The sequence below is a fragment of the Staurois parvus genome, unplaced genomic scaffold (genome assembly GCF_062004578.1).
Source record: "Staurois parvus isolate SC_StPar_1 unplaced genomic scaffold, SC_StPar_1.0 ptg000025l, whole genome shotgun sequence".
Lineage (NCBI taxonomy): Eukaryota > Metazoa > Chordata > Amphibia > Anura > Ranidae > Staurois > Staurois parvus.
In genome coordinates, this window is record NW_028317821.1 from 22,259,490 (window position 1) to 22,285,122 (window position 25,633).

Consider the following 25,633-nt stretch of genomic DNA (forward strand, 5'->3'; position numbering starts at 1 on the left):
GGGGATAATTCTTATAATAAAATTGTTCACAACCTATTAGCTAAGTATCGCAGGATTAGCTATTGTCAATGTAACAGTTGACATCCAATTCGATATTCAAACCTGCAGGGTATAAGGTGTCCAGTTCAAAAATATGTTTTGTCTCTAATTGTGAAACGGCTCTAGTCTTAAAGGTTCCTCTCCAGTGTGGGGTTACAATATCAATGCCCACAAATTTCAAGCTGGTGGGGTCTCTATGGTGGTATTTCCTGTAATGAAGGGACAGAGAGTGTTCCTTATATCCCTTCTTTATGTTATTAACATGTTCTCGGAGGCGATCTCTAAGTCGCCTAGTTGTGCTACCAATGTATTGCTTGAGACAGGGGCATTCTAATAGATAAACGACATATCTGCTGCTACAGCAAATAAATTTATCGATATTGTACGATCTCTTTGTTTGGTTAGAGGTATAAGTGTTTATTTTTCTTTTCCTCACACCATTGCACTTACAGGCGATACATTTGTTACATGGGTAAAAACCCGTGTAATCAAACAAAGTGGGAGGTGGTGTGGGCATGGTGACAACATTAGGGGCTATTCTGTCCCGCAAGGTAGATGATTTGCGGAAAATAACCTCAGGTTTCTCCGGAAGTACCTTAGCAAGGGTGGCATCAGCCTTCAAGATCCCCCAGTTTTTAGTAATTATGTGTTTTATGGATCTATGTTGAGCAGAGAATGTTGTAATAAATGGACATACCAGATTTTTTGATGGTTTGGTTAGAGTACTTAATAAGTCCTGCCTATCCGTATTGGCTATTAATTCCATCGTATCATTCAAAGCCTCCCTATCATACCCTTTCTCAAGGAATCGTTCTTTAAGGATATTGGCCTGTGTATGGTAAGTATCAATACTGGTGCAGTTTCTTCTAAGCCTGAGGAATTGACCTTTCGGTATGCCTGCTAACCAACTGGGGTGGTGACAGCTTCCCAGTGGAATGAAACTGTTCCGATCAGTAGAACTGAAGAAAGATTTGGTGGTAATGTGTCCATCGATGTTAATTAGAGTGAGATCTAAGAAGTCAATTTCGATATTGCTATATTTGTATGACAATTTAATGTTCACAGTATTATTATTGAGTGTGGTGAAAAAATTGGTAAGGGACTGTTCCGTGCCATTCCAAAATAAGAGTACATCATCAATGTACCGCTTATAAAAAAGTAATTCAGGCCAATCCATAGCGTAAATATTATCCTCCTCCCAATAGGACATAAACAAATTAGCCAGGCTGGGGGCAAACTTTGCCCCCATGGCGACTCCCTTGACTTGCAGATAATAATTGCTGTCAAACCACATATAGTTCTTTGACATGGCAAAGTTCAAAAGTTCTAATATGAAATCAATATGCGGAGGGAGTAATGGACTCTCATGTGTAAGGTAGTGTTTAGCGACTGTCATCCCATCTCTATGGTCAATATTGCTATACAACGCCTCAACATCCGCTGTTACCAAAAAAGCGGACGGAGGGATAGAGATATCTTTGATAGAGTTAAGGACATGCTTCGTGTCTCTTAAATAAGATGGGGTAAGAAGTACTAGCGGTTGTAAATGCTGATCGATATAAGCACCTATTCTAGAACAGAGTGAATCGATCCCACTCACTATCGGTCTGCCCGGAGGTTTTAATGGATTTTTATGTACTTTGGGCAATATGTACAAGACCGGTAGATGAGGGGCCTTAGGACACAAGAATTCCTTTTCTTTTTTATTGACAATTGATTTGTCATATCCATTTTTAATAATATTCTTAAGGGTGCGTTTATAATCCGGTAGGGGATCTTTATAAAGCAGTTGGTACGTTGACGTGTCCTCAAGGATATTGTGTACTTCTGCTATGTAGTCACTCTAGGAGAGGGGATCTTCAGGATATATATATACACATGCGTATACCCATGCGCGTTCTGGTTAGTGTGAATTTCTACCATTGGCACTGGGAATCAAGGAGCACTGTTCTCACCGGACTGTGTTTTATCACTATAATTCATCAATTTTTAAGAGCGCTGCATTTCTTTTATTTATGTATTTTGGGACTTTTATGTGTTTTCCTTTAATGTTCAGCTGCTTTACATTGTAGATGAGCGCTTACTACATATATTTTATTACAATAATTTGTTGTTTGTCTTTTGATCCCCTTTTCTGTATCCTTATTCTTTGATTTGTGTTTTACGTTCCTGTTATTATTTGTCTTTTTCCTTGTTCTGTTATTGTTTGTGTTTATAAATGCAAAATAAACACCTTTTAAAAAAAAGAAATCAGTTATATGACTTTGGTAGGACCATCCTGTTTTTTTTAATAAATCAATCTCTAAAATAATAATCATATCACAGCATTATTTTAAAAAGTGAGTAACGTCTAAAGGCCTATTCTCACTATGGGGGTGATTTACTAAAGGTAAATAGGCTGTTCACTTTACAAGTGAAATTGGACATTGCAAGGTAGTTTTTCCTAAGTCTTAGTGAATGAGGTGAAGCTCTGTTGATGTAATCCACTGATGTTCAAGAAAAAATGCTGTTTTTTTATTTTTAAATCACATGTTTGGGTATTCTTTGCAAAATTAAATTTCACCATGCTCACTAAACTCTGGGGACTATCCCAGGCACTGTGTAATTTTCCTTGCAACATGCATCTTCACTTGTTAAGTGAACAGCCTATTTGCCTTTTGTAAACAAACTCTTATGTGTTGGGTTAATGCGGAGCACCTCAGCATACAAAAAAATGAACTGACCCATCTCATTCTACTTTTTAATGCAGCACACTATAATGCATGGCATGTTCCATATGGTACACTGCAGTAAGGGTGCATTGTCTTCTACTGTAATAGTGTCATTGGATGCCATTCAAAATTATTTGCACTGCAGTGAACCAAGGTCTACCTTTCACAGGCATTGCAGTGACTGCACACTTTACTGCATGATACTGCAATGTAAAGATTTGACTGGGCCCCAACAGTAGTAGACCCCACCACAATTGTTTCGTCGGCTAAAAGCATTTCAAATTCCCCTTCTATACTAAAAGCCCTCTAGTCTTATCTCTGCCAACTAAATATTATAGAAACGGAACCCCCAGCTCTTATTAATACAGTGTCTTCTATATTTTTTGGCTCAAATGCTGTAAATTCTCTGTATTGGAAAAAATAATTTATGTAGAATTTATATTTCTTATTTTAAACATGCCATCATAGTAACTTAATATCCCAATATATTTTAAATAATTGCAAAAACCATTATAATATTTTTTAAAGGGATATCAAAATTCAAATATGTGTTTAGCATTGGCCTTGAAAGCCAATTGCCTACCTTTGAATTCTCAGAACTCTCAGAGGTGTTGTGAATACTGTTAGAAAGCTGTTCAATTTAATACAATATTCTGTGCTTTTTAATGTACACATCTTAGCTGTTTTTAATTCCTCCCATTAGTAAAGCAAAGCTGGTTATAGTGAGTGTAGCAATTATTTAAATATGTGTCTAATCAAAATATCCATATAATACAGTGAGCCTACTTGACAATATAATGTACATTTGTGGAATAAAAATAATCCCTTCTCTTTAATGGAGTGCAGTACTCCTAGGGAATAGCATTCCTCTCTTTTCTTAGACTTCCACTGGACCTGAGGGAAACATTAATCTGCTCTCAATTTTATTTCACTATTTCAGATCCTACTTTCAAAAAGCTAAAAGAGAAAATTAAAAATAATAAATAAACAGCTGTATCTGTAGCCTGGCTAAAGTGCACTTGATCTTGCAAAGTAGCTGTCAAGGCAGTTTATTTTTCTTTCTATGCTTCCAGCTGCTCATTCTTTATTTTCTTTTAGATTAGACTTAGAATGGACTCTTAAAGCATAAAAGAGGCTCAGAGTAAGATCTGTCGAATCTACAAATGGATCAAAATTATAAAAAGCTATCACCGTATGAAGACCTTTTCAGAGGCGATAGCTGCAAGCAGTTAAGTAATTTAAGGTATCTACTCTTTGTATAGTCAATGTTATTCCCCTCTATCCCCACATTATGTTTAATGTGGTGATTATATAACCACAAAATGTCACATTTACAGTATATTTCATACTGATGACTGTAAGACATAAGTTCTATCGAAAGTGATAGCAGAATACACTGCAGGAAATTGCAATATTTAAAGTTGTAATTCTCCTATTAATCTTTAAAGACAACCTGTCAAAGAGATTAGAGTGCTTTGATCGAACGCTATTCACTAATTAGAAAAAGTGACATGTTTCTGATAAGTCTGTCAGTGTACAGATTCATTTTCCAATATAACACAAATCCACTGTGGGCACAGCCATCTTGAATAACCATTTCCAATTGTCTGACTCAGAGCTGTAATGAGAGCCCATTGGTATGTACAGCTTTCTGCTATTAACATATACAGCAAATAGAAAGGTGCCAAATTCATTGATTTTATGATGCTGATTAGTCAGCGATTTAAGGCTAGTTTCCCACTGCTATGTATTAAAACATATCAAAAACGCATATGTGCTTGTGCCACATTTTTGCCACTTTTTTCCAGCGTTCCATTAAATTTAATGCAACGCATTTTGTGTTTTTGATGTGTTTTTGCTGTGTTTGCATTTTCCCATATCACTTACCACTATTCTAATGCGACTTCCAGTGCATTTATTCATACGACTTTAGAAGTTCTCAAGCATGGGTTTACAGAATTACATGACAAGGGAAATCACATTACATTCTGAATTCAGCATGATTTCAGAACCAGAGACCTTTGTTATTTCAGAGTAGTCATATCAGCATAGATAAGAAACATTCCTATGCAACTTGAATGGATCAGTGTTTTTTTCTTAACCCTCACCTCTCCTCCATCATCCTTGCTTCCTAAAACCTAGGCTCACACTGAAGTGATCAATTGATCCTCCCTTCCTTCAATCAATAAATCAATCAATCAATCCTTCCTTCTGTCCATTGATCCTTCCATTGATCCTTTGATCAATCAATTGATCCTTCCTCCGAACAATCCATCCTTTGGCCGATTAATACTTCCTTAGATCGATCAATCCTTTCTTTTGATCCAGAGAAGGGTCAATCGATTGAAGGGTAGATCAACTGAAGTAAGGGTCAATCGATCAAAGAAAAAGCGAAAAGATCAATCGAAAGAAGGGTTGATTGATCGAAGGGTTGATTGATCGATCAAAGGAAGGGTCGATAAATCAAAGGAATGGGCTATCGATCAATTGCAGGAAGGCTCCAAAATCACAGCTGTATCAAAATCCATGGATGAAGGATGACCAGGGAGAAGTCGTAGAGATATGCTTCTTAATTATGCTTATGCGACTTCTGTGAGATAGAAGTCTATGGGGCTGAAATCGCACTGAAGTCCACCAGGAACCTTTTCCAAACTTGCACCATGCTGAGCTGATTAGAAGGACACCATTGAATATAATGTGATTGGCCTTCTTATGTAATCCTGTAAACCTGAGCTTGAGAACCTCCCAGAGGTGCATTGCATTTTTTTTCTGTTTTTCGTGTGAATTCCATTAATTTCAATGGAGGGATGCATTTTTGGTGAAGTTTTTTTACTTGACCAAACATGCACCAATAATGTAGCAAGCAGGATTTTTTTCTAACCACAACTCAAGGACAATGGACCAGTGTGAAGAGTTACATAGGGTTTAGATGCATTTTTCTTCTGCTTTTCTTCCGCTTTTTTTTTAAACTGAAGAATGCACCAGAAGCAGATTAATGTGAAAGCAGCTTAAAGCTGAACTCCAGCCTTACCTTCAATCTTGCATGGACATGCTCCTCTCCTGAACTGGAATTGCTTACTCTGAGCTCTGCACAGTGTGCACTAAAAGCTGGAACTCCCTTATTGTCTGGATGGAGGGTGTCCAGCATCAACTAGCCTTTTCCCCACAGCCTTTCTTTCCCTTCATTTCCTCTTCCTCTCTTCCCTTCTTTGGATTTCAATCATGTAGGCTCAAGAATACAGGTGGGCATTGCCTAGGGAATTTTGCATTCAAATGAAGCCTGCCTGCCAATACCCATTTCTCCAGAATATCATCTACCCATCAAGGCATTTTAATATTTGCATAACTCCTCCCAAGAGTTAAAAATGTGGAATATAGGCAAAGGGAAGGAGTGTAGATGGACTTTAAAGGCACAGGAACCATAAACACATATCAGTAAATGTCTACTGATATGTGTTTATGGTTTCTGTGCCTCTAAAGTCCATCTACAGTCCTTCCCCTTGCCTATATTCCCCCTTTTCTGTCTGGTTAATTAGGACGCGGCACTAGTGTATCCAAAATTGGGAGTGACCTGACACCCGGGTACACTCCAATATTTCCTTTTTGTCCCTCCCAAGAGTTAGCCCACTGTCTGCATCAGGGCTGTGGGCTCTTGAAAGGAGTACTGAGACAGGGTGCCATGTTCAGGAAAACCATGCACCAGCACTATGCTGTCCCCTACCACCAACCATTATATGCCTGCATTTCATAGAGAAACACAGAGGTCCAGTGATGTCTAAAATAATGCATGTAATAAAAACACAAAGGTTTTATTTCAACATTTATTTAGCATAAACAATTAGGAAAGGCGAAGGAGGAACCAGGAAAGAGAAATCATAAGCAGATTAAACTTCAGCTTTAAGTAATAAAACCAAAAAATAAAGGCATGTTTACAGTAATTGACTCTGCTTTACAATACTGTGATCTCGTTTCACATGTGATCAATTTTCTTTAAAGGGTAGTGCACGCACTCATTGATGTATGTGCTACATTCAGTAAAGTTTCATAGAAACTGATGGACTGAACACATTGGAAAATGGATCAACAACACATGCTGCTATAGTAAAGCACTAAAAGAAACGGTTTGTAATCCTTGGGCAGCACATATGGAGCTGATCATAACAGACAGAGATTTATATCCAGCCTACATGCCTCCAAAGAATTAATTCTCTAACTATCCATATGTGCTTGTTTGGTGACATCCCTAGTGAATTAAAAAAGAATGTGAAGAGTGTCATGATAAGAATCAACCAGTGAGTATCTCTGAGATTACAGAGGTGAGAATTTTCTAACATGTGTTTCCCTAAATGGAGGGCAGAACAACGAAGGACACATTGTATATTACTGCAATTAATCGCACTTTATATTGTATTTACATGTAGATAATGAAATATGACTACAGTAGCAAGGATAGCCACAATGTCCAGTATGCTAGCTTATGACAGTGGGAGTCTTGTACTGTTTGTTTCAGTACCAAGTGAAATAAAGAAGAGTGCTCCATCTTTTGGTAAAATTTGAAATACAAGTGCTCTCCAATGTTTTAGTATAATTAAACTTTCCCCCTACCTGACATTACTCCTTTTGGCTCCTCTATATGAAGCCTTAACATACCCAAGAGGCTAACCTAATGTAGCACCCTGCTAGGTAGCTATGGGGAGTTAGATTCTAATTTGTAGATGGGGCTGAGCAGCAGACCAGGTGTAACAGTTGGAGCAGGGTCAGATTGTGGTTAGAGCTGAGAGCCTCCGCAAACCAGTTCTCTATGACTTTCCCCTGCACTAGAACTTTGGAGAAAGCTCTAGAAGCAGTGGGCAGAGGTAAAGAGTGGCTGTCCTGCACTTTTGAGGGACAACAGAAGGTTTGGCATGGGGGTAAGACAGCCCTTAAAAGCAACAGAACCTGCTCAGCAGCAGGAGAGTTCGGGTAGAAGATGGAGAAGTGAGGCTGGAAAGCAGAGGGGAGGGGACTCACCTACAGGCAGAGAAGCTTTAAAGAAGGAAAGCTTAGAACTTCATCGGCGAGGATCACCTATGCAGCAGGGAAGGAGCGGCCCAACAGAAGGCCTGAGAGCAGCCAACAACCCAGCAGCTCCTATGAGAAGGACTGAGTGAGTAGACCTTCAGCCCAGGGGCAGACTGACCATTTGGAAACTCGGGCACTGCCCGAGGGCCCGGGGTCAGTAGGGGGCCCCATGAGATGCCCCTGGTACCTCTTTCATAGGCTTTTTTGAGTTTGGGCAAGGACACAGGGGCCCCATGATCCCCTATTGCCTGGGGGCCCCATGAGTGTCAGTCCGCCCCTGCTTCACCCCCTGGGCCAATAAGGGGAAGGAACACTCTGGTGGGAAACTGGATTAGATACTACCTGAGACTGTCTTCTCTTAAAGTGACAGGCACTGGATCCCCTGTCTAGGGGATTCACCCAGAATAGCTGGATAAGGAGTATCTAGGGCCTGGGGTGGTACTACAGGAGATGCTGGCTAGCTCTCCAAGAAGAACGATCTGTTCTTTTGCTGTTAAGAGACTTCTACAAAGTTCAGGAAGATTATCCTCTGTTGCCATTACCTTTGGGCATCCCATACACCCCTTACCCTATCCAAGTTCTAATTCCCCTAATAAAATCCCCAAAAAACAAGCTCAAGGACTGGTTACTGTCTCCCGGATGCAAGTCTGTGTGGAAAATGCATGTTGTCTGGCTGTAAAGGACTGTAGGGGGACCCAAACTTCAGCAACTCTTAAGGGGGTAGTTCTACACTACAAAATAACCCCCTCTCTCACATTCCAGCAAGATGCATTCATCCAGCAGTGTATGTCCATGTCCACAAAAGTAATTTGCAGCTCCAAACTGCAATGATGTCCAAGCTTAATGCTCAAATTATCACTTAGGGGTATATTTATTAAAAAATGTTCATAATCATCATCCAATGAATCTCCAAATACTGTGCATCTAATTCTGTGCAAGTTGGGCAAAAATAACTGTCACTGGGCTGTTTTCTCATTTGAACTACTTTTCTTTTATTGTGGGCAGTAGTAAAATACCAAATTATGGCCATTAGATGGAGTTCTTCTGGTGTCCCCCGCTGGCACTCTAGGCTCCTCCTCTCCTCAGTGCACCACCATAGGAAACCGCTTCCTATGGGGGTGCATTTGCAGGCTCACTCCCCAGCCAGGCTGCGAGCATTCATAGACACACAGCATGGCTTAGCCCCACCCCCCACTCCTTCCTCTTAGATTTAGGACCCAATGGCTCCTGCTGTTCTCACTGAGTCCTGTGATGAGAAGAAGAGAGAGCAGTGCTCGGGCACAACGTTGGATTGAGATAGGGAGGCAAGAATGCAATACAAACACTGGGATATTCTTTTATCCTAATGTCCTTTAGAACCATTCAAAGACCAGGCCTTTTCTGGCACTTTTTGTTTTCATGTATCAATCAGTATTTTTTTTATCGAAAACTTCTTTTAACCTCACTTTAAAAAAAAATTTTGATCACTTTTATTGCTGTCACAAGGAATGTAAACCTCCCTTGTGACAAAAATAGGCATGTGACAGGTATACTTTATGGAGGGATCTGGGGTCAATAAGACTGGTTGTCAATTGCTTAAATGTTGAATAGGGATCAAGAGTTAAGTGAAATATTAAGATTATTTACATAATTAAGATTATTTACACAAATGTATATTTTAAAATGTAATTTGATTATTGGCAGTTAAGAAAATAAGCAATCAGGTTACTAAAAGTGTTACAAAACTCCCAACAGTAAAATCAGTCTGTGTATGCAGTAAAGCGTGCTTTACTCCCTGTGGAACCTAGGGGGTTAATCCTTTGCATTGTGTAAAAACACTGTTTGATCCTGAATTCTCTGATCATCCCCTTCTTTCAGTGTCCCCTTCTTATCTCCTGATAAAACATATCATGTAGAGTCACTCTGCACATACTCAGTGTGGGGTGTATTGCTAGAGAGGTTTTTTTTTTTCTAGGGAGAGTGCATGTGACCAGCACAGGGCCAATCAGCACTGTCCAGACAGAGGTCAGGGGTCCTGCATCCTCCTAGAGCAGAATGCCAACAGGAAGAAGGGCCAGCCGCACACCGGAGGATAGATGAATATAGTGTGTATTTATTGATCCATAGGACACACAAAACACCAGGACATGAACACAGGACCTGTCAATGCGTTTCACACGATCCGGCGCTCAGTCATAACCAACCACTGATAGAAGTCACAAGACTGCTCTAACTGCTGATGAGAAAACGTATTTAGCAATTTATAATTATTTAATAAATTGCATTCCCATTTTCTGTGTACTGTGGGAGGCCAGATATAGTGAATGCAGGGTCCTGGGTTCAGTAACACTTTAACTAAAGGTATTAATATTTTCCTATTATGAGTTATGTACAAAGAACTTTGAATGCCCCTCAAAGCACTTCAAAGCCTCCCCATACACTCCAAAGCACAGATTGTGTGCCGTCTATCAAACAAGCTCATCCAGGCTATCAAAAGTAAATTGGAAGGCAGAAGGTGGAAGCGGGGGCGGACTGACCATTTGGAAACTCGGGCACTGCCTGAGGGCCCGGGGTCAGTAGGGGGCCCCATGAGATGCCCCTGGTACCTTTTTCATAGGCTTTTTTGCGTTTGGGCAAGGACACAGGGGCCTCATGATCCCCTATTGCCCGGGGGCCCCATGAGTTGTCAGTTCGCCCCTGGGTGGAAGCACTGCACACCGGAACCCAGCCACTATACAGAAAGGTGGATATACCTCTCCTAACTACACCCCTCTGACATGTTTTGACCCACCCATGGGGCTTTTATCATAGAGAGGTATGAGAGGTAACTGAGATAGCAGTCTTTTATACATCATCAGCCACATAAACAGATAATGACACAGACACACAAACAAAAATAGCTTGGCTGGAGCCAAAGTTATTTGAATGACTCTTTAAACTAAGATCACAGGAGAAGAACAACTATCTGAAATAAATGTTTAGATCTAACCTTAATTGGCTCAACTCTGAATAATACTGATACAGTGTGTTCATATAGAAAGACTACGTCAACACACTCCCTAATTCATCCGTCAAGCTGCCACCCCCACATGTTGATAACTGATAAGCTATCCCCAAAGGCCAGTTCATCAGGGCTATGAGAAATTGCTCTACCATTACCGATTTTGATCAGGAAGCATAATCTATGGAACACAGGTTCCTGCAACATGGCTGCAATTCATCAGAAATCAGCAGAGCATATTTGAATTTGATCTTTTAAAATCTTCTGCGGAGCTCCCAGATATCATGCTAGCTCCATGATGATGTTTATTTCTACCTGCTATAGTACTCAATTTTATCAGATTAAACATATTATTTCCATCCTGTGTGGTGACCCTGACTACAGTGCTGTGCTGGTACATGGTGTTAACTTTGTGGCCAGAAAGGCACAAACAATTGGAAATTTAATTTCACCTATTTTTTTCCCGTCTGAGCAACATACTCAAACGTACATACTACGGGCCTTTTTAAGTGTGGGTTTACCACATGTTCCAGCTGTAGATTTCTAGGAGATTCCCATTTTATTATATCATCTTCCACTTGAAATTCCTTTAACATAAAACATTTAGTTAATTGTCAACCTAGGTAAATTACATATGTTATCCTGAAATATTCAATATGTGGGTAGGACCAGCAGATATCTCTGCAACAAAATACAAGATCAAATCTCCAATATCACAATATCAAAATGTCCAAAGGTACAAATGTAGTCAGACACTTTGCACAAGTACATAACTCCAGTTTACAGCTTTTTAGAGTTCAGATTATTTCAGATTATTGAATAGGTGATTAGCCCCATTAGAAGTGGGAATAATTTCTTTCTTTTATGTAAGAAAGAGGTGTGTTGGATATTAAAATTGAATGCCCACATTCCTAAGGGTCTCAGTCATGAATGGGACATCACTCATCATTACTTGTTTCCCTTTCACTTTTTTTCACCCCTCCTCCAAGGTTTCCAACTGTCAGTAAATTAATGGACAGTTTGTAAAAGTTATGATTTTTACATCTGTCCATGCATGTCCATTATGGATGATGGATTTCACAAACTGTCTGTGAATTTACTGACAGTTGGCAACCATGCCCTTCTCACCTCTTTTCTCCCTCCTCTCCCCTCCCTTTTTCTTTATTTCTCCCTTTTCTTCCTTTCCCACCCTTCCCTTTACTTCTTGTCCTCCCTTCTTTCCCTCTCTATCCTCCCCTCATCCTCCCCACTTTCCCTCCCCCCTCTAACTTCCTCCTTCTCCCCAACCTCCAACCCCTTTTTTCCCCTAGAATGCCCTTTTTGACCACCTATGGACCATTGTCTTTTGACCATTCTATGAAAAGTTATGCATATATTTCTCTATTCATCCCGGAAATCATTGATTATGACTTGTCTATACATTTATACATTTAGGTATTATTCTTTATCATTCTTTATAATGATTTTACTTATTTTAGGCATAATACTAAATATTTTTTGTTTTTATGGGTGCAGTCTTTCAGGGTTTATCATCTATATTACTCGTATTTCTATTTTTGTTTGCAGTGTATTATGTTTGGTTTTAAGACCGGTTTTCTCCTTTAACATCCATGCCATGCCATGTTCACCAAACTATTTTTGTTTGATTGTGTGTCACTATCTGTTTATGCGGCTGATGATGTGAAAAACGCCAGCTATCTCACTTGCCCACTCTATGATTAAGCCCCATGGGTGGGGAAAAACATGTCAAAGGGGTGTAGTCAGGAGGAGCTTAGCCTGAAGCCATATCTTCTCCTTTCTGCATAGTGGCTGTGTTTCTGTTGTGTGGTGCTTCTATAATCTGCCTTCAAATATTTTCCTATTGCTTGTCTTATATTCCAAAATGTTCAATATTAATATTTATTGTGCATTGTACACTATGAAAATAATTGAATATGTCGATAAACCCAAAGTGCCAAATCCAAGGGTTCACAGAACATCTGTGCAAGTTGTGAGACCTTGAAGTTAACCATGTTCATGATTAAAATAACTAATGTAGTCTTTCAAGAAGAAAGCCACAGTCCTTAACAGAAGACAATACTTGGGAGAATACTCTGACCCTTTTGCAAAAGGAAATGCTTTGAGTTGCCAGTGTCAACAAAATGTGAATCTTTGCAAGCTCCCATTTCAGCTAGTATAATAAACAATCTGATCCAAATAAAATATCTATAAAGAGGTTTGGGGTTCAGAAGTCTAGGTGTTGTTAAAAACTTACAATAAATTGCTGATTACAAATATTGAGCCTTCGTTTCAAGAATCATTCATATAAACTAGATACATAACATATGGTTTACCATTACTTATATACTTGAAAATTGAGTAACAATTCTATATTAAACATGTGTTAGATTGTAGCACGGTGTGAACATTTTTGATGCAGTAATGTAAAAACCATTCCCCGATCGTCTTTGTGCATACCAGGGGACAGGCATCGAATTTGTGTTGTCACTGTTAATAAAATAGAGCTGTTCATAAAAAAAAAATAACTCAGACCCAGAATCAGGCACTGCATTATAGATACAGAATTTGCATAAGAGAGTCGAGTTAAAGGTTCTTACCAGTACAGATAGATCTGTCTATATATAGGCACAGTTAGATGTCTGTTAGCTCATAGCGTTGACTAATTGGTTCTTGATTTGTTCTTACATTTGCCTGTCAATTGTTCATAATTATGTATGGATGTGTGCCTTATGCTTTCTAGCACATGTACTAAGCGACGTGTTATACATTTCACAGGCAAATGAATCCTTTGGCCTATAATATGAGAATTCAAGTGTCACTTATAATATCTTGGTGTATAGATGAAGAGTCTTGAATAACTAATGTGTCTTAGCAACACATGCCTCTGGCAGTGGTCATAAAATATTCCAGCTGATCTGAAGGAAATAAAAGCTAAAAGAGCAGATGGATGCATGTAAAATTTGAAAACACTCCTCTGAAGTGGACTCAATGTGATTAGAATTTTGAAACTACTCTATGGATTCAAATGAAGAAAATGTATAATACCTCCCTCTGTGCAATTTATAATGGCAGTGTTTGTCAGTAAAATGTATCATAAAGGTTTGATGTCATTAAGGGTATAACACATAAGCCCATAACTGTGGACATATATATTAGAGTAATCCTATCTCACTAATCCTATCTAAATAGTCGCACTATCCTAGTGCCTACGTCCAGTCTCACCTGAAAATTGCAGAAGTGCATTTCTGTGGAAATTTCTGTCCATATCAAAATAATCCTAGCTCCCTTAAGGACCAGATCTAGCATCCACTGAAGATTTCAGAAGGCCAAGATTGCATACATTTCTCTCCATTTTGGAGTGATCCTTGTCCTCTGGCGAGCAGTTCTCCACTGAAGACTGCAGAAACATATGACTGCCATATCAGTCCATATCAGAATAGTGCTTGCTCCCCTATTGACAAGATATAACTTCCACTCAAGACTATAGAGATATTTTTGTTGTTGCACTTCTCTCCCTCTCATCTTCTTAGTGAATAGAGACAGTTTGGGCTGTTCATTTCCTTTATCAAACCTTATATGTGGTGGCTGCATTTGTTTTTATCTTGCAGTTTTCATTTTTTTTGTTGAATTTGAAGTTTCAGCCCATCATTGCTTTCTCACTGACCAGCTAATTGTATTCCTACCCCACAGGAGCCGCTGGCGATTGGGCCTATTTCCCCTTTTGCAGCACCCACAGACAAACACAAGGTATTTTCCACACTCTTCCACTGGCTCAATAATCAGTCTAGAGTTTTGATTTTTTGTTTTTAGTGTTTATTTAGGGAATAATGAACTTGGATAGGGATGGAATACCCCAAATTGGAGAAACTTGGACAGGTTGAGGACTGCTACCTTTCTGGCTGCGCTCATCCACTTGTTACAAAAAGTAACAAAAAGAACTTGTACTCCTTCAGCTGTACCTGTACAACTCCCGAATGGGATTGCACCTCTGCTTTTGCTGTACTAGCACACTTCAGTATGTACTTTATTTTAGTAACAAGTCCCAAAGAATCTTTATGCTGCCGGTGATCATGTCTTCTTCTCAGAACTAAAGCACTAAACAGTCACTCTTGCAGCACTGGGGTTTTGTACTCACCCAGTCACAGGACCTTTGATTCTTAAGCACTCTACTTTTTGTGGTCCCTCTAGCTGAGACCCTCGTTTCCTAGCTTCTGCCCAGGAGGGCAATCCCCCTTTACAGGGGTCTCCTGTTTGGACCCTGGAATACTTCCTTATACCAGCATGCTGCAGAATTCTTGCTTCTCAGGCTCAGACTACTTAAGGACTTTTCCCCCACCTGGGTAGGGATGGGTGGATGTCCCAATAATATTTAAGCTACAACCTCTGCACTCCCTACCCATGTTCTGGAAAAAAACCCAGATAGCTCCAGAACAGAGGAGAAAGTAGCAGAGTAGCAGTCTATGAAACCCTGAGTAGCCCTAACCAATCAACCCCTGCTTCTCTGCCTACAGAGGGGCTAGCTAAAGTTACCTAATACAAACTAGCAAAACAAAGAGGGTGCTGCATAACCTTTGGTATTTACTAAAAAATAACCACATAAAATATACCCTACAAAAATCTGTAACATTTGCATTATTAGATAAGCCACGGCACAAATTAACACCACAGAGGTCACATTACCAGAGAGCAGATGAACTATTTCAAATATATTTCCATAGTTTCCATTTCTCATGCTTTTTCCAACTAATCAAGACACAAATCAAATGTTTTGATTTTATAGAGAGACCAAGTCAGGCCCAACTAATTCTATTATCTCATATAGGAGTTCTCTGTCGGTTGTAGAGGTCCTGGCCTCATGGCACTCATTTTATCCATAGGAAGCTTATTGCTAGTGTAGCAATTCTGTCTAAATGATCATCATTGCTACTGACATTTAATAACACTTAACGTATAAAAACATGGATTTTTGTATGTGAATCAAATAAAGTAAAAAGAAATAACTAAATTAAAAGTGCCCCTAGCTATTATAATATTGCCTAAATAAGTATTTTTCTATAATGTTTTGAATATCTGAATTTTAAAACTTGACAGTAATGTTTATAGTAAAATCAAATTTATCATTGGGCACAGCACCAGTTAATGAAAACATCCATGCTTGTATCATAAAATGTAAAAATTTTAATGAACATTAATACTTTGCACTGAGAGTCCCACTGCATACTGGTGTATAATTAATTACTCAGTATTATTCATTTAGGTGATTCATTTAGGTAATGAATTAAATATTGTTATTGAATTAATTAAAATTCAAATGAATTAACCTTCAAATCCTATTTCCTTGAATCTTAATAACTCACACTTTCTCCATAAAATGTCTACTTTAATAGCCTTCTTAGACAAAAAGGCAAGCTTCTTTAAATTCCTAATGATCTGTTTATTTCCAATTATGTCTTCATTGTCAATTATGCTTATGCATAGTATGGTTATAGAAATAAAGTGGTTAGTCCATGCTATGGTTTAAATAGGCAGCTAGCAAAGTAACAGATTGATATATAAATTCTAAAAGGTCTTACACAGGCCTTTTTTTCTCAGAAAATAGGTGCAGGTACTCACCCCTTCTGAGTCACTCCTTGTCTCTGCCCCCTACCCACCTCTGAGCAATGTCTCTTGGTTCCATCCGTACCCATCTCCCAGTACCACCCTTTTTAGAAGATGCAGAACCAAGTATAATTTTGTAATATGTATGGAATTTGTAAATTATAAAGACAAAATCAATAAAATAGATCCCCTGCAGCCAGTAACAATTCGGTAGTTCCTCCCAAACAAATAGCCCCTCAGCAAGAATAGATCCACCAGCAACAATAGACCCCTGCCATCAACAATAGATCTCCCAGTAGCCAACATCAATATACCATACTGAAGCCATCAAGAATAGTCCTGTCTCTCAACAGCAGATCTCTCCCAGCAACACTTGACCCCCAGAAATATAGGACCCCCAGCAGCAATAGATCCCCCGCCAGTAACAATTGACCTCTCCAGCAACAGTAGAGACCCCCTCAACAGTAAATCCCCCAACAACAAGAGATCCCCCAGCTGCCAGAATCAATAGACCCTCCAGCACACTTGTCATTATATGCATGCGGTACTAAAGGTGCCAAAACCAAGTTTCCCCCCGGCATTCCCACTGAAAAAAAGCCCTGGTCTTACAAAGGTCAGTATTTGAAACACTGCCTAAAATTAAAACACTCATAAAGTATAAAGCATAATCACCCAGTAAACCACACCTTGGTAGGTGTAAATAATAAAGAGACTAAAACAACCAAAAGATTCATACATCATAATAAAAAATACTAATAGAAAGTTTTGTTCAAGTGCAAATATAGAGTCTCAAAAGTTAGAGCTCATCCAAGTGTACAAAAAGAACAGTCAGCCACCATCAAATCTGAATTGCCTGCGAGTCTTCCACTGTATCATCATACACCGTCACCCAGTGAAATGGACACCCACCAGCAAAACAGAAAGATCTCTGAAGTTGAAAAGAACACCCTCTGCAGTCTTTGGGTCAGCACTTCCTCTCACACACCTCCAGTATCCAGTAATGGATACCCGCTACTCACCATGCCAAATAAAGCTTTATTTGTTTATACAGATGTCATTGTTGCAACCAGTCTTTATCCACGTCTGTTGTATTATAATAAACTTAGTATACCATGGGCAAGTACAGTGATAGATACTGGAGCCAAACAAAAAAAAGCAGTTCTAGTTGCATTACTCGCCTTTTCTCTGGCTATGTCCCCAATAGTGTTTAGAATATGCCAACATTCCCTGAATGGCACTCTTGTCGAGCAGATGACATCCTGTGTTCACAATGCATCAGGCTGGCCACTCAGCACAGGACCCAGAAGTAAGTGAAGATCACTAGAGTAGTGGTGTCTATGTCAGTGATTTCCAGCTTCCAGGGGCATGACCCAGGTATGGTATACACCCAGGGGTGGACTGACAACTCATGGGGCCCCCAGGCAATAGGGGATCATGGGGCCCCTGTGTCCTTTCCCAAACTCAAAAAAGCCTATGAAAAAGGTAATAGGGGCATCTCATGGGGCCCCCTACTGACCCCGGGCCCTCGGGCAGTGCCCGAGTTTCCAAATGATCAGTCCACCCCTGTATAAACCTATCTGGACCTACAGTATGTAAGTGAAAAATAAAAAAGTGCAAACCTCCTTTAACCACTTGTCCTTGCCCCATTCCTAATCAAACATGCCCCACTGTTGGGGACATGGCTGCAGAATCAAACATCTCAAAAAATTGCTAAACATTTATTTTTCACAGAGCTAAATGTGATTATGGTTAATTAGTAATATTTTCTGTAGTAAAATATGCTTTTGTTGCACTGTGCTCACACACTTGCCATCCAGAGGATTTCCTGACCAGGCCATTTTTTGCGATACGGCTCTGCATTACTTTAACTGACAATTGTGTGGTCATACAACGCTGCACCCAAATTAAGTTTATGTCCTTTTTTTCCCCACAAATAGAGTTGTCTTTCGGTGGTATTTGATCGCCTCTGCATTTTTTATTTTTTGCGCTATAAACAAAAAGAGACCAACAATTTTGAAAAAAAAAAACAATATTTTTCACATTTTGCTATAAAACATATCCAGTAAAAAAATTAAAAAAATCAAATTTCATCATAAATTCAGGCCAAAATGTATTCTTCTAAATGTCTTTACTAGAAACATGTTTCTATAAATACAGTACTTTAGGCAGTTCACTTCTAGGCCTGTAGAAGGAGTGCGTAGCCTTGCCTCTCTTCTCCTTGGTTGCCGACCTCTCCCCTTGGTGACGTCACGTCCGCCCGCCTTGCTGTTCATGCTGGTCACAGACACTTCCGGTTTCGGTGGTGGTGTCCTGGGACTTCCTTCCATCCATCGTGCCGTGGGACCTTCTCTACCATCCACAGTTGCCCCTATTGCAGTCGGACAGATCCCTGCAGGATATGGATGATGGTGGCATACCCATAGATCATCTTTCACTGATGGTTTTTTTTAACCACTTCACTATTGTGAGTTTATATAACTTTTGTGACTTATTAAACTGTTTAATACTGAACTTAGAAGGAACCTCTCCCTTTTTCTTTTCACATATTATCTTTATAGAGTTGGCTTACTCTGGGATGGCTGCCACTTAAGCAGTTATACAGTTATGGACATTATGGACTCATGGACTTTTTAGATATTTACAGGATAAGAGCCACTAGTGCGCTGAGAGAGTTTTATATATTGCTACAACTTTCACGTAAACCAATTAATTTACATGTATTGGTATTTCTTTTAGCAAAGACATGTAGCAGTATACATTTTGGTCTAAATTTATGACCAAATTAAATTTTTTAAATCTCTTTACAGGAAATGTTCTATAGCAAAAGTAAAAAATATTGTTTTTTTTTCAAAATTGTCAGTCTTTTGTTTGCTTATAGCGAAAAAAATAAATAAAAAATGCACAGGTGATCAAATACCACCAAAAGAGAGCTATATTTGTGGAAAAAAAGGACATAAATGTAATTTATGTACAGCATTGCATGACCGTGCAATTGTCAGTTAAAGTAACGCAGCGCCGTATCGCAAAAAAATGTGGAACAAAAGCATATTTTACTACAGGAAATCTTACTAATGAACAGGGGCAGACTGACAACTCATGGGGCCCCCGGGCAATAGGGGATCATGGGGCCCCTGTGTCCTTGCCCAAACTCAAAAAAGCCTATGAAATAGGTACCAGGGGCATCTCATGGGGCCCCCTACTGACCTCAGGCCCTCGGACAGTGCCCGTGTTTCCAAATGGTCAGTCCGTCCCTGCTAATGAATCATATTCACATTGAGCTCTGTGAAAAATAAATGTTTTTTGAGATGTTTGATTCTGCAGTCATGTCCCCAACAGTGGGGCATATCTGATTAGGAAGGGGCGGACAGTGCCTGATGTCACACAGAGTAGAGAAATACATTTCCCATCTGTGTGCATTGCTCTCCCTGACATATCAGTTTGCCGGACAGCCTGCAGCCCTCTCTAACTTCCAATCTCCTGCAAGCCGGCAAATGTATCTTCCAGTCCTGGCAGCCCCTCTCCACATCACACACTGCAGAAACCTGCACTGACTCCAGATGACAGTCTGGGCAACCTGAAATCCTTCCCCACCTCTAATCTCCTATGAGCTGACTTCAGCTTCCAGGTCCTGGCAGCTGCTCTTCTCCATCTCACTCTAACTGTATGCTGGATGTTGGGAATCAGTGATGTCAGCTGTCAGCCACCTGCTGATTGGGAATCCTCCTCCCTTTATGTCACTCTCCCATGATGTGTCCTGTCCAGACTGGAGAATGATCACGGCTTCTTACTATGCATTGAGCAGATTAGAAAACTTCTATCCCTTAGTGGCTACTAGCTGCATCCTGACTGGCTATTGGCGGTGGATCACAAACATGTGAGCAGGGTGCACCGTGGTGTGTCTGCAGCAGAAACCACTCAAAAGCTAAGATAATGTGAACTGTGTATTGCGGAAAGTTCCAAAAAGGTACAAATACGCCTGGCAGGTATACACAACTATCAGGAGCCACTTATGGAACCTGTAGCAACTGACATGTTAGGTAGCAATGATGCCTACAAGCAACAAGGAGCAGGAATGTAGCCTGACTGGTCCACACCAAACTGTGAGGCTTCCTAAGGTGGACGATAGCATGGTCCCTGCACTGTCCCTACTCCTCCGGAACCTCTCCCTAACTCTATATACTTTCTTTGACAGAAGCTGTCCCTACACTAGCCACTCACACATGAGGTCAATCAAGGCCCCAGCAAACAAGTGTTTCCAATGATAGCAGGCAGTCATAGAGTAACCAAGCTCCTCACACCTTCCTTCCCCTTCTGCATTTAGAATAATAATAATAATAATAAAAAACTTTATTTTATATAGCGCCTTTTAAAGTATCTTTTCAAAGAGCTTTACAAAAAAAACACTAGAAATATGCAGGATAAAACAAAGGAAAAAATGGACAATTAAGTGAAAGCCTGCCTAAAGAAAAACGTTTTTAGATCTGATTTGAATGAGTTTAGAGAAGATGACTCTCTGATGTTCCTTGGAAGTGAATTCCAGAGTTTTGGAACATAGCAGAAGGATCTATCTCCCATCGAGTGTAGGTGAGTAGGGGGGATACACAGAAGGCTGGAATTTGAGGAGCAGAGATTATGAGGGGGGGAGTAAGTTGATAAAAGTGCAGACAGATAATGGGGTGCCAAGCCATGAAGAGCCTTATAGGTGAGCAAGAGGATCTTAAAGTCGATGCGAAACCTGACGGGTAGCCAGTGGAAGGACTCCAGGATAGGAGTAATATGGTCACTTGTACCAGACCTAGTGAGGATTCTGGCTGCAGAATTTTATACAGTACATATTGTAGTCATTTAATAGCAGATTTAGGTACGCCAGCGAGTAGAGCATTGCAATATTCAAGTTGGGAGAACAAAAATGTATGGATCAGCTTTTCAGCTACAGTGTATGATGGCACAGGACACAACCGATAAATGTTTCTCAAGTGTAAAAAAGATGGTCTGACAACATTTTGTACATCTGGATCAAAAGTTAAGCTAGCATCAAATATCAACCCCAAATGTTTCCATTTAAACTGAAGCTCAAGTACAATGCCATCGTTAGATAGGCTACCAGGACTGGCCTTGATGGGGGTGCCAATATGCATGACTTCAGTCTTGTCACAGTTTAATTAAACAAAATTATGGGCCATCCAAGTTTTTATATAATAAATACAGTTAGATAGGAGAAATGCAGCCACAGTAGAATCCGGTTTAGTATGGATTTATATCTGAGTGTCATCAGCATACAAGTGAGAATTTAGCCCATGTGATCTAAGCAGTTGGCCAAGTGGAAACATGTAAATGCTAAAAAGTAAGGGGCCCAAGATCCACTAAAGCCTAGCACCACCTACAGAGGAGTACAGACTGCACCTGCCTAGGCACAGAGAAGTAAATTCCCCATTTGTGTGCAGTGCACTTTGGACACTCCTGCTAGGAGCCTCTGTGAATCAACTCTGTAGGGCTGGAACTTGGTATCTCTAAGTATTTGAAGATACAGTATGGCATTCAATATCTTCTAATAGCAGGGCTGGGGGCTGTGTGTTGTGGCACAAAACTGACTACAGTAGATACAGGTACACTGTACATTTGCATGGCATGCTGTATCGCCTAGCAGAAATCTCAGGGACACAAACCAACCATGCCATCATGTATCTATGTTCATGCTTGGTGTGATCAATTTGAAACATGAACCACAGGGAACTGACAGGATCACCAGGTATTTAGCAGGAACCTACAAAATAAATAACTTACAGTCTACACTTACTGTCAGGAGCCGCCGCGACACACGGCTCGGTGCAGGCGCAGTGTGCCGTTCACGCTGGTGTACGGGCACTAGGTCCTGGCTGGCCAAGGCAGAGACAGAACCCGTGCATGCACACTCGGATCTGCGGGTGCGCGCCTGGCACCAATGACAGCGCAGGGCGCGGTATTTAAATCCGCCCTGCGCTGACATGAATTGCCGTTTGGTCTCTCTGTGTTCCTGATCCTGTGTACTCGTTATTCTGATTGTTGCTGATCCGGATTGCCCCTGACTGTGCTGTACTCTCCTGCTCTGACCCCTGGCTTGCCTGACCTCCCTCCTGGATGCTCCCTATTGGATCTGATCTTCTGTTGCTGACCTGGCGTATGACCCGACCCTTCTCTGCCCACTGCTTTGTACCGCGCTGCTACCACGGCTACCGACTCGGCTTGTCTGACCACGCTCCTGCTCATCCATCCACCTTGCTCTGGCACATCCGCCTCTTCACATCAGGCTCTCAACCTGCAGATACCTCTGGCGGATCCCTCTACCACGGGTAGGTGTACTCAGGGGCCGAAACCTGGTCTCGGCCTGCTCCAAGTCCATCCCCACCATCAGGGGCCCTGGTGAACAAGCAGACTGGGACTTAGACTCCGCGCTCTGGGGAATCCTAACCGGTGGGTTGCTAGAGGCGCCTCCAGGAGGTTCTTTACACTTACCAACAAGTATGAACATTCCAGAACACACCAGAACCATTACCATTCACTTAAGGAACGTAATGCTCAGGAAATAGTAGAGAAGAAGGGAAAACCTGTCACAGTGTAGTAATTTTACTTGTAAAAATTATCATCCACCATTGCACTCACATTAGTACATCCTATGCTCTCATATAGACCCGGAAGTGCTACTCCAGCGTGCACTCCATGGGCCAGAAGTGACATCACCAAAAGCCCTGCCCCTGGTGTGTTCTGGAGGCAACAAATGGTCCTGGATAGTGACATATGAGGAGTGCTGGAATAACCATAAGAACCTGGGAGGGGAGATATCTACACGTGTTTTTGACTCTTATGCAAACAGCAGAGGGTCAGAGATCTATAGTGAGTGTTGGAGCACATGATCCAGATCACAGATTGGTCACAAGTGTCACCGTGGATGAATATATTATTGCATCATACTGGTGGACATTTCTTTCATAGACTGTGCACTTATTATAACTGGGAAATGAGAGGTTTCATTCTTTATTGATTTTTGGTTGGTTATGTACATTATGTTATACATGCTGAGAAACTAGACAGGGCTGTGAATTATTACCTGTTGTTTACTATGTTATATTTTATTTGATAAAAAGGTTCATAAGTAAGTAGTGAAGAGAGAAGCAGTAGATTGATGAATTCATCTCTCAGTAATTCTACTCTCTCCACCTATGTGCATGCACTTTGTTAGCACATGAGTACTGCAACATGGCTGATTGGCTCCTTGTGCTACTTCTTACTCTGCCAGTCTGAGTTTAGCTGTACAGGAGGTTAGAAGAGACTGATACCAAATCAAATTCAGGTGTTTATGCTGTTAGCATTAAAAAAATACATTAAATGATGTACCAATAAATGCACAGCTGCCTTAATGTGTGTCTTCTTTTTTTTGACTGAAATTAATATTTAGGGTTATAATTTCAGCAAAACAAGGTAGCATTTATCTAAGAATACCTTTTTCACATTTAACTGTAAACAGGTGTTACATTTCCAGCATTTTCTAAGCAATTTACATATTACTCAGTTGTTACTCAATGTGATGTATCCTAATTGATAACACAGAGAACAAATTAGATACATAGAAAATGTGATCATTCAGATTTCACTCTGTGCTGGCTCCCTAGATACTGCACGCTTCACAAGCTATCCTCCTACACATCATAAATTGGTCAGTGCAGGTGTAAAGATTAATAACAACATTTTGAGAACAATGACGCAACTTGCCAAATTTCAACTCAGTCCAAAAGGAATTGCAAACAATATGCCAAGTGCTTCTATTTCTCAACATGCAGATGCACAGCTACATATGAAGGATTATGGGTTGGGTTCATCGTTACACACAAACCTTTTATTTAAACTCCTCACAAAGAATACATACTAAATTATTACATTTTTTGTTTGCACACTGTCTGCATTTTGCTGACAGGATATATTTCTCCTTTGATGTGACAGATCTTTATAGCAGGTTAAAAAAAAAAACCGATAGCTGGAAAAATTCTTATATACTTACTCCCTGAGCTATTATCTAATATTGTGCCTGTCAAGCAACTCAGTATGACCTGCAAGTTAAATTCGACAGGTAAAATATTTTACAAAATTATGTGAGTAATTACACCCCTTCTTTACATCATTGAAATTTGCATTTTTGTAATACTACTATTACTATTTGTTGTATTTTATAACTTATTTCAGTTAAAGATCTACTTCTCATGAACAGGAACACGTGGATTGAAATTCTTGAACCAGCTGAATTTCGATCCATGTATGGCCAGGGTCATTTTCTTTGCACATGATTGGGTATTCATTGGAAAGTGATTTTCACCACATTTAATGAGCTCTGGGGATTATTCCCTTGCAAAGTGCAATTTCCTATGCAAAGTGAACAACCTATCTGCCTTTAGTAAATAAACCCTGGTGGAATAAGATATCATGGTACATTCTTAGCCGCGTCCGTGCCACCTTATAGCAAAAATACTGCTACAGGGCAGCACGGGTGCAAAAAATCACATGTACTGTATATACATGATCTTGCAGTTCTGAGTAGGGGCGAACACACCCTACCCTCACCACCATCCGAGGCCTCGGCTGTCATTCACTAGGTCCTGGTCGGTGATTCTCCGCGGCACTTGATAATCTCTGAGTATTACCGATGGGGGAGAGACCTGTATGTAAACAATATAGATCGCTCCCCTGTCAGCTCCTACACACTGCTTTGTATGGCTCTGCATAGCAGAGTCATACAAAGACGTGTGCCTACAGTGAAACACACACACAGCCCACATAGTAAAACAGCACACAGCACACAGTTGACCCTTTGATCGCCCCACATGTTAAACCCTTCCTGCCCAGTGCCATTAGTACAGTGTCAGTGCTTTTTATAAGCCCTGACCACTGTATTGGTGTCACTGGGGATGTCAGTGACACCACATCAGTTCCCCCCAGTGTAAGAATGCCCGCCGCAGTCCCGCTATAAGTCGCTGATCACCACCATTACTAGTAAAAAAGTAAAAATAAAAATTCCAGCATATATACCGCCATTTGTAGACTCTATGACTTTCACGTAAACCAATTCATTTACACATATTGAAATTTTTTTTAGCAAAGACAAGTAGAATAAATTTATGATGAAATTTGATTTTTTTTTTATTTTTTTACTGGATATGATTAATTGCAAAAAGTCAAAAAGATAGTTTTTTTTTTTCAAAATTGTCAGTCTTTTTTT